Source organism: Cupressus sempervirens, chromosome 5 (genome assembly GCF_028749045.1).
Source record: "Cupressus sempervirens isolate cs-2001-9-10 chromosome 5, ASM2874904v1, whole genome shotgun sequence".
NCBI lineage: Eukaryota > Viridiplantae > Streptophyta > Pinopsida > Cupressales > Cupressaceae > Cupressus > Cupressus sempervirens.
In genome coordinates this window covers 72,136,362-72,147,059 of record NC_143122.1, presented here as the reverse complement: position 1 = coordinate 72,147,059, position 10,698 = coordinate 72,136,362, and the positions used below count along the sequence as shown (strand labels likewise).

The 10,698-nt window shown below is 35.9% G+C and overlaps 2 pseudogenes across 1 annotated transcript; both read left to right on the top strand.

The window, feature by feature from the left end:
• Positions 1 to 244: 244 nt before the first annotated feature.
• On the top strand, positions 245 to 1,021 carry LOC149554608 (uncharacterized; annotated as a pseudogene).
• A 4,180-nt stretch (positions 1,022 to 5,201) lies between these two features.
• LOC149554607 (putative pentatricopeptide repeat-containing protein At3g23330 pseudogene) lies at positions 5,202 to 8,149 on the top strand (annotated as a pseudogene). The gene has a single exon (XR_016364397.1). The product of XR_016364397.1 is annotated as a putative pentatricopeptide repeat-containing protein At3g23330 pseudogene (transcript).
• Positions 8,150 to 10,698: the final 2,549 nt, after the last annotated feature.

Here is a 10,698-nt window from a genome sequence, read left to right as displayed (position 1 = left end):
CCAAGCTGTTTACAATTGAATTCATGGTACCTTCAAAGCATATTTCTTTACACAGAAAAATGGTACACTTCTAGACTTGCAATAGTCAATTCTGGGAAGACTGGGAAAGTACCATGGAGAAGTTTCAAGTGTTACCAAGGGTAAAGTTGTGATGGAAAACCATTTGCGAGGAGTCTGTGCCCTTGTCATATTGGACGATGTGAATGATTAGAGCCACTTGGATGTGGTGAATAGGGATCAGTCCATGGGAGATTATTTTATCTTGTGTGTGGACAGTTTGATAACCGCTTCCACCTTGGAATCAGCTACAACCGAGGCCTAGAGGCCATCACAACCTGGTCAGGTTCCCTTCCGGCAAAACGGGGTGTTTGCACTAGATTCTCCTCCTGAGGCTTGTAAAGAGGTTTCTTCTCTTGATGCCGAGTCCTCAGAGATGATTCCTGACTCTCCCACCCTCAACTATGGAGACGGTCCATGCACTATGGTTGAGTGTCATATCTGCCAGGACGAGGATGATGATAGAAACATGGAATCTCCGTGTGCCTGTTTTGGGAGTTTGAAGTATGTACATCACAAATGTGTGCAACGTTGGTGCAATGAGAAAGGAGACATTACCTGTGAGATATGCCATCAGTAATACAAGCCCGGTTATATTGCTTCTCAGCCATCTTATTTTGATGACATTCCCATCGATATCAGGTCAAGTTGGGAAGTATCTGAAGCAGAATTGGACCTGCGTGATCCTCGCCTTCTTGCTATGGTTGCAGCAGAGAGACACTTCTTTGAAAGCGAGTATGGTGAATACTCATTAGTGAACTCAAGTGGTGCATCATGTCTCCAATCTGCAGCTTTGATTCTCGTGGCTCTTCTGCTTTTACGACATGCACTTGCTATAAAAAATTTTGGAGGAGATGAGGATGGTTTGACCTTTTTCACTCTTTTCCTTCTGCGAGCTGCCGGATTTATCTTGCCTTGTTACATCATGGCTCGGGCATTGAGTGTTATACACCGTCGTAGATAGAGATAGGTAGAAATAGCAGTAGCTAAAGTTGCCCTTTGTCTGCAACAGGAACAAGCTTGATTAGTGAATCGACAACACTTGGTCAATGTGCAATAGGACTTCGATGTACTACCTTTTTTTTTTTTTTTTTTTTTGGCAATTTGATATCTAATCAACTATCCAGTTGGCATCTGTTCACAAGATGAAATATCTCAATAAATGCCAGCGGATATATCCAAGCATCAAGTCAATGATTCAATCTTCTGAAGACATGTTCCAAGCCATACATTTCAATTAGTGAGCTTTGTCATTAAAGGTTAATTTCATTGAGGTTAATTAACCTCGCAAAATCACGTATTTTGGAGGTGGTTATTAACCACGAAGAGGTAGTTATTAACCTTTGTGTCTATATAAGGACACCTTTTGGCTTCTTAAAAGGGGGACTTTTTAGGCTTTAGAAAAGGGGAACACTATGCAGAAATTTTGATTAGAAGATGATATTTGGAAAGTATGTACAGATTTGTCTTTATAATTAGAAATTCCTCTTAAGTTCTTGGTGCAAGAAAGTAAAGGAACGTGCAATTTGAGTTCTCTGATTCTAAATCTAAATTGTTTCAAATGTTGATTCTCTTTGTAGTGAGCATTCTCATGGTATGGTGTAGATGTTTATGAATCTGTGGATCAGCATTGTGCTAGTAATAGTTTTTCAAGCGTAGATCTTGATCATTGTTATTAGCAATTTTAAGTTAGTAGTTTGAGAAAGCTTTGAAGTCGTGTGGTGCATTCGTCATCATGAGCTTTCTCCCCTTTCATTTTAATTTTATATCTATTTGAAAAGCTTCAAAATTATATCATACGAGGGAGCTGCCCCTCTAAACGCAGAGGAAGGCCGGATATCAAGGGCCTATCCAACTGTTGTGAACGGTTTGCCACACACTCCGTTGGGCAATTCTTCTGTGACAAATCTGTTTACCAACACCTCTTCAAGATCTAGAATTTTGTTGGCCATCAATGGAGGAGATCACATTAAATCATTCATTATCTTTTTAATTTGTGCACATTTACATCCATGGCTCCATAATGTGGTTATGGTGTGATCCATTGTAATTTTGGAGATATCATACATCTTTCATATCAAATTCGAGATCTACAACATACATAATGACAAATCCTTATTGAAAAGGGATTTTACAAGAAAGGTGAATATTTAAATTTATCACATTTCCTTTACATACTTTTACATTTACATTTCAAGGTTGATTCCTCAATCTAGGGTCTAACCAAGGTAAGCCTTTCCCCAAAAAAACCCCAAAACCAAGTTTTTATGTGTGTAGAAATAGGATAGCAAAATTGTGATGACAAATCTGGAAACAACTCCTTGGAAGCATCCTAGAGAAGTTGATTCAAATTTGTTATAGTGTCGTCAGACTATGTCAACTTTGTGGAAAGACACCCTTCCTCAAATTGACCTAGTCCTTTATACTCTCTTGGCAAATGATTTATGGGCTTTGTTCCTTTCATTGATTCATTTGGGACTCCGCAGTCAGATATTTAGAAATAGGCTTGGATTCACAATTTTCAAAGCTAAAATGAACATCTTCCTCTATGTATTTCAAGGAGAGTCTTTTCTATTTTATCTCCTTTCATATCTTTATCTTAGATATATATATTAATTGGTTGATTACATACACATAGCACCTAGATTTAAATTATTTAAGTATTTGGTTCAATTTTACATGAACATTATCTAATCTAATTTGAATTCCCCTTTATAATTTGAATTTAGTATTGGTGTCCTTCTTACTTTGGGTTCTATCTAATCTAATTTGAAATATAAGTGGAAATATATTTGAAGATTTCCCTCTTTCTCTCACATACATATTTGAATGGCTTAATGGCCCAAAAAATAAGAGATCTACAGTCATATTAAAGTGTCTCCCTTTTCCCCCTAAACAATACTTTCATAATAATTTGTGTCACTCTTTGCTTCGAACCCATAAATGACATCTCTCATGTGCCAGTATTCCATCATCAAAATGGAAATTAAGGAAATATTAAGTAGATTGTGTGATGTTCAAATATCCATTAAACAAAAATAGGAATTTATGTCATAATAACAAAGGAAGGGGCCATTAAAATTAATAAAATCTATAGGCATTCATGTCAAGCCATCACTAGAGAGTAAGGGGACACATAGGCGAGGAAAGAACACCAAGCTATACTCCTTCATGTAATTAAAAACTTGAGGTAGAAACATATACATTTTCAAATCAATATCCCTACTAGTTTGTAGAGTAAGACACATATATTCCACAAAAGGGCACAAAGAAAAAGTTTATTGACTTCCATGCATAATCAAAGGGTTTTTTCTTCCCTTGAAAAGGTCTTCATGCGAGAAGGAAATGAGTTCTCCTCCCTTTGACATCTTAAGCCATCTAAATCTAGCCCGATGACAGTCATTGTGTTAGCAACAACATCACCTTAATATGAATGTGTAATATGTAGTAAATTCATCAAACCCAATCAATAAAGCTCTAAGATCCTAAAGAATCCCTTCCATCATCCAATAAACTAGTATAGTACCTTTGGTTTCTCCAATTATAAGCCTGGAGTCCCCTTCAATTAGAATAGCTTTAACACCAATTAATAAGGTTATTTTAAGACCCCATAAAGGCCATTCCCTTTGTCTAGTTGCTAGTGCAGTCATTTAAGTTTCCAATATAGATAGTTATCAAGTCACTTTTAAAAAAAATCTCTAATCACACCTCTTGTGACCACTTTACCCCCTCTAGCAACAACCAATATACTATTCTTGTCTTTATATGTTTATTTAATTATATTATATAATTAAAACAAACTATTAGAATTTTTAAAACTATCAAAAACTAACATGATTTTAAAAAATTGCTATAAAATATTATTAGAATATTTATAAAATTATTATATGTGGAATATTATCTTTTATGAAATAAATTATAGTTCTTAATCTTATGTAAATATTAGATACATATGCCAAAATCAAATAATATAAGACATCTTTTGCTTGTAGTTAGAGTTAGGGTTAAGGCTAGTTTAAGATTAGGGCTAAGAGTTGGTTAAAATTAAAGTTTCCTTTCTAAAGCAAACTTAGGTTAAGGTTAGTATTGGTTCTAATGAGGAATTCCAGTTAGTGTTAGAAAACACATATTTGTTGTTCTATAATAGAACATGTGGTTAGGGTTAGTGATGGATCAGGATTGGAGTTAGCATTAAGGTTCAACTAGGGCTCAATTAGAGTTAGAGATAGGGTCAAGATCCAAGTATAGGATTCCCATTCTAGAATAATGCTTGAGGTTAGGGTAATAATTGAATTAGGATAAGCGTTAGCTTTATGATTTAAGTAATACTAGAATTGCCATTTTGAAGATTTTAATTATGTAATTGGGCTCTCAATAAGGGCTAGAGTTAGTGTCAAGATTACAGTACATGAATATCATTTTAGGATAAAGCTTGAGGTTATGGTTATAACTAAATTAGGTTTACGTATAACTAAATTAGGTTTACAACTAACAACATGGATCAATAAGGACTAGAGTTAGTGTTCCTAAGACCACAATTAAGGTTAGATATAGTGTTAGGGTTCAAGTTTAATTTGTGTTAGGATTATGGTTAGTATTATTGTTAGATTTAATGTGTATTATACTAGGACTAAGTTGTAATCAAGTTTATGATTCTATATACAATCCTAACTATGATAATTGTATTGGCCCTGACTCTGTAACCCATCCCTAACCCTTGTATTATTGAATATAATCCATTTTTATAAATTATTTATTTTCTTATATTGTAAAAAAACTACAATGTATAATGATCATAAGAAATTTATGAGGGGAATCTCAATTGGTTTATAACATGACACACTATAAATTATTATAACTATTTATTTTATTTGTACCTTCAAAGATATTATTGATGTAATCATTATCCCTCCTTTGAATACAAGTACTAATTATTATCAAATGAAGAATTTATAAGAAATGATAAAATTATAAAATGATAAGAATGCTTAATTAAGTTGAAGGTTATATAACAACTATTAAAAATTAAATATTATTCAAATAAAGAACTCATCCACCAAAATTAATAATATTTAATAATAATTTCATATCCACAAATAAATTAGAAAACAATTTGGATTTGACTAAAAGCCTGACTCCACCAAAATGATCGAATGGAACCCAAGAGCATGCAACTTTTCGGGCTCAACTCACGCAATTTCCGAAGAAAAAGGGGAAAACGAAATAGACGAGACAATTGTCTAATTGGAATCGGAACTCATTCGTCTGTTGTTACAGACTGGCCATGTTGCCGAAATGCAGAGTGATCTATATTCGTCATGAATACACTGAAACAAACTACAGGTGGATTCAAGCAAATTATACAGTCATGTAAAAGTTTTAAACAACTAAACCAAACCCAGGCGCACCTGGTCAAAATTGGATCTTTTGACAACAAAGACACGAAACTTCTATCAAAACTTGTTAGCATGTATGTCGAGCTTGGTAGTATGGAGCATGCTCAAATAGTTTTTGATAAAATCTCAGGATCAAAAAATGCATTTTTATGGAACGAAATGATCAGAGGCTATGCTACTAATAACCCATACGTAGAAGCCATTAGGTTGTATTACCAAATGAAAATAGCAGGTCGACAGGCAGACACTTACACATTTAATTTTGTTTTAAAAGCTTGCTGTGCTCTTCAGGCTCTGGAAGAAGGTAGAAAGATCCATGATGAGATAGTGAGAGTGGGATGTGAGACTGATCTTTATGTGGGGAATGGGCTTGTGGGATTATACTGCAGGTGTGGTGAAATGGGATTTGCCCGGCAAGTGTTTGACAAAATGCGGAAGAGAGACGTGGTGTTGTGGAATACCATGATTGCTGGGTATGCCACGCACGGGCCTTTCGAGGAGGCGGTTGTGTTTTTCTATAGAATGCAGGAGGAATCTGGTATTAAGCCTGATACTTTCAGCTTTAATTTTGCGTTTAAGGCATGTGCCGAGCTGTCGGATCTTGCAGAGGGAAAGAGAATTCATGAGTGTGTGGTTAGGAGCGGGCTAGGGCTGGATATTTATGTTGGGAATTCGCTGGTGGCTATGTATGCGAAATGTGGGAGCATGGAGGTTGCGAGGGAGATCTTTGAAAGAATGCCTAACAGGGATGTGGTTTCATGGAATACGGTCATTGGTGGATACGTCAATAATGAAGAGTACAGCGAGGCCTTACTGCTTTTTAATAGAATGCAAACAGAGGGTTTGAAGCCTACCAGAGTCACAATGCCGAGTGTGCTTAAGGCTTTAGCAGATTTGGCAGCCATGCAACAGGCAAAATCAATCCATGGTTATGTAATGCAAAGGGGATTTGATTCGGATGTTATTGTTGGGACTGGGCTCATAGATTTGTATGCCAAATGTGGAAGTGTAGAGATTGCATACCAAGTGTTTGATAAGATGTCTACAAGAAATGTAGTCTCATGGAGTGCAATGATTGATGGTTATGGAATGCATGGACATGGTGACAAAGCTCTTGAACTTTTTGCTAGAATGGAACAGGTGGGTTTAAAGCCAGACTATATTACTTTTGTTTGTGTGTTGTCCGCATGCAGTCATGGGGGACTGGTCGATAAGGGCTGGCATTATTTCAACTACATGATTGAACATTATTGCATTCCGCCGAGAGAGGAGCATTATGCGTGCATGGTTGATCTTCTTGGACGTGCAGGGCATCTGGATGAGGCAGAAAACTTCATTGAAAATATACCATTCAAACCAGGCATTCCAGTTTGGGGTTCTTTGCTTGCTGCTTGTGGCATTCATGGTAATATTGAGCTTGCAGAAAAGGTAGCAGAACGTGTTCTGGAATTAGATCCCCAAAATGCTGGGCGTTATGTACTGCTGTCCAATATCTATGCCGCTGGCGGCAGATGGGATCAGGTAGTAAAGGTAAGAGCATTGATGAAAGAAAGGATGGTGAAGAAGAATCCAGGATGCAGTTTGATTGAGATAAATAACAAAGTCCATTCATTCCTGGTGGGTGACAGATCACATCCTGATATTGACAAAATTGATGCAATGCTGGAGCATTTGGCTGTACGTATGAAGGAAGCAGGGTATGTTCCTAATACAAACTTTGTGTTGCATGATGTGGAGGAAGAGGTGAAAGAAGACTTACTTGGCAGGCACAGTGAGAAGTTGGCCATTGCATTTGGTCTAATCAAAACATGCCCAGGAACGCCAATCCGGATCACCAAAAATCTTCGTGTATGTGGTGATTGCCATATTGCAACTAAGTTCATCTCCAAGATTGTCAAACGAGAAATTATAGTAAGGGATGCAAAGCGATTCCACGTTTTTAGGGATGGAAATTGTTCTTGCGGAGATTACTGGTAATTCTGAACATCAGTAATTCTAACCTTATCCATTTTGTTCGCAACATGTTGGCGACCATGCAGTGAATTATTTTCACTTATTGGATAATCTAGCCTTGGCAGATTCAGGGTGTTGAGAATCAGCTGCAGGAGAGGCAATGAATGGATCATTAATGAGGGTAATGCTCGTGGATGTCATGAAATATACATTGACAGATATGCCATGACATTCTCTGAATAAACTAACTACGATGCTGTGGACAATTAGCCTTCTTAATTAAAGCCTCCTCACCAACATGGGAATTAGTATATTTCTACAGGATGACTCGGTATGATCATTTCTGAAGATTGTAATGGGTTAACCAGTGATAAAATGACACCATAAAAACTGATGAAAATGCGAGTCCTAAAAACCCTATGCACATGCAGTATTTAAAGGTGGCAGAAACTGCACTCGAGTTGAAGTCTGAATAGTATATATATAATTGTTTCATGTAGTCTTGTTATTAACATTTTTGGTTTAGGAATTAAGCTTAGTGTATGATGTTTAAGCCCACTGGTCTTATTATTGTATGAAGAGTGGAGCTCATCATATTCTGCACCTTGCAGCATCATGTGTGCCTCTAATTGTCACGTCCGACATGCCTATTTGTTTGCTTATGTGGCAATCAAGTCAACCTTGACTGGTCAACCTTTTTGTTGGAACATTGATTAATAAAATATTTAAGATACTTTTCTCAATTGTGTTAAATGCATTAATTAAGGTGAATCAATAATTAATCTGATCCATAGATGTATCTTATGGGATGTTACATTTCATTTCTCATATGATTATGCTATGTGGTTGATTATATTTAATGGTTTTTGTATCTAATCATATTATCTTATGGTTAGTGACGTGTTGTTTGTTGCAAGTGTTTGATTGGATAAAACTTCAACAACAATGAGAGTGTGGTTGAGGTAGAGAGGGTTAGCCTCTTGGAAGGGGATGGTCGTCTATAGGTTTTTGCAGCCCACACATCACTTAGAATTAAAGTGTTAATTTTGAGTTTTGAGTTTGAATCCTAACCCATATATTGAATGGTTAAACTACAATTGAAATGATATAGATTATTTTGGTTTAAGTAAATAATTGGCATATTATTTGCATTTACTAATGGATAATTGTTACATGACAATGAAGATGAAATGCACATCTTAAATTCCTAAATGAACTTATACAAGAACATGTATTAGAAAGTATTCATTTGTTTTATCTTGTAAGAGGAGGTATATATATATATATATAATTTTGTTTTGGGGTACAAATCGACAGTAGGTAGAAAGCCAATTTGGGAAAAAATTGTCCAAAACTAGGCCAGCTAGGATTTCCAAGAATAAAAACACAATTAGTTGTGTATTTTGGGAAATGGTGGATTTACTTTGGATAGATCAGATTGAGAGTGGGGACTGCGACATTTATTGACTAGGTGCTTTTCCATTCTTCAAGTTTTATTTTATTTTTTTGAACCAAATAGTAACCTTTCATTAACTACTCTATCTAGTTGAAACACTAGTAAATGATGTTGATTATGTGTTTAATGTTTGGGATTAATTAGGAAATCCAATAAGGTCATGAATAAATCAAATGTTGGGAACCTACTTAAGTCACATAACACATTCAAACTTAGAATCACACTATGCACAAAATCGAGTGGTAGAAAGGCTACCAAATTCTTCAGAGATTCGAATTATCTCATAAGGCATGTTAGGCATAGTTATTTACCTTTAAAACTATAAGCTCTAGCAATGGTTTGTGCAAGAAAAATGTTGCTTCTTTGGTAAAAATGTGTAAAACTGCATTAGGAAAAGAAATTGTGTCTTATACAAATGTCTCTACCTCCAAGGAAACTGAGCTATGGTATGTGGAAATTTCATAATTACAAAATTCCAAACTAGTAGTCAATATTGGGGACTTATAAATATATATGTTTCTAATAGTAAGGTAAGGAGAAAGGAAACATATGACAAGTTGGTTAGGATTCTAGAAAATATGAAAGATTAGCAATTAATGTGTATGAGAGATTTTAATACCCCCCTTTATCATTAAGAGAAACTAGGGGGAAACAGGGACTGCCCTGAAAGTTTGCAAGACCTTAATGACTTTATGAGTAGAATGGATTTTATTGATGTGGATTTGAGAGGGAACCCGTTTACTTAGACCAATAATATAAAAGGGAATGATCTTGTCCAAGTGAGATTGGATAGGTTGATGGTGATAGGGAACTAGAATAGACTGAGTAATTCCTTACTGGAGAGCCTTACTAGAACTGCTTTAGATCATTCCCCTTTAATCTTTTAGTGGGAGGATGGTTTAAAGGGTGGACCGAAACCTTTCAAGTATGAAATAATGTGGCAATCTCACCCAGAATTTAAAGATAGAATTCAGGAATGGTGGAATATAAGGTTAGATGGCACTACTATGTATAGACTGATTCAAAAGCTTGATAATATAAGGAGAAATGTTAAGGGCTAGGCTAAGAGTTCTTTTGGAGACTTGTTCAAAATTAAAAGAGAAGTGGAGGAAAAACTAAAAAAGCTCCAAGGGAAAATCACTGAAGGAAATAACCTTGAAAGTGCAACTAAGGAAGAGGAATATAGAAAAAAATGGAAGGATATTATGTTAAGGGAGGAAATTTTTTGGAAACAAAGATCAAGAGTCCAATGGCTAACTGAGGGGGACAAAAACACTACTTTCTTTCATAGGTCAGCCTCCAATCATAAAAGAAGAAACACAATCAACAGATTGGAAGGGGAAGGAGGTAGGGTACATAAGGACCAAGAGAAGATGGGAAGACATGCGGTGGAATATTTTAGCAAGGCTTACATCAAGGATAATAATGTAGGAAATCAGGTTTTCAGAAGAAGTTTGATTAATACGATCCCACAGGTGCTAGGTACGGTGGAAAACAACCACATTCTAGGAAACATCATAGAGGGGGAAGTGAAATGTGCTGTATTTTTCATGAAAGCTTATAAGGCCCCAGGTCCAAATGGTTTCCCTCCAGCTTTCTTCCAACACTTCTGAGAGATTGTTAAAAGTGAACTGGTCTGGGCTACTAGAGATTTCTTTAAAACTGAGAAGATGCTAAAAAGGATTAATAAGACTGGTATTGCTTTAGTCCCCAAAACTCTGACACCCATGAGCCTAATGAATTTTAGGCCTATAAGTCTGTGCAATATAGTATATAAGATCTGTGCCAAAGTTCTAGTCAATAGGATAAAACCATTTCTAGAAAAAAAATATTGGT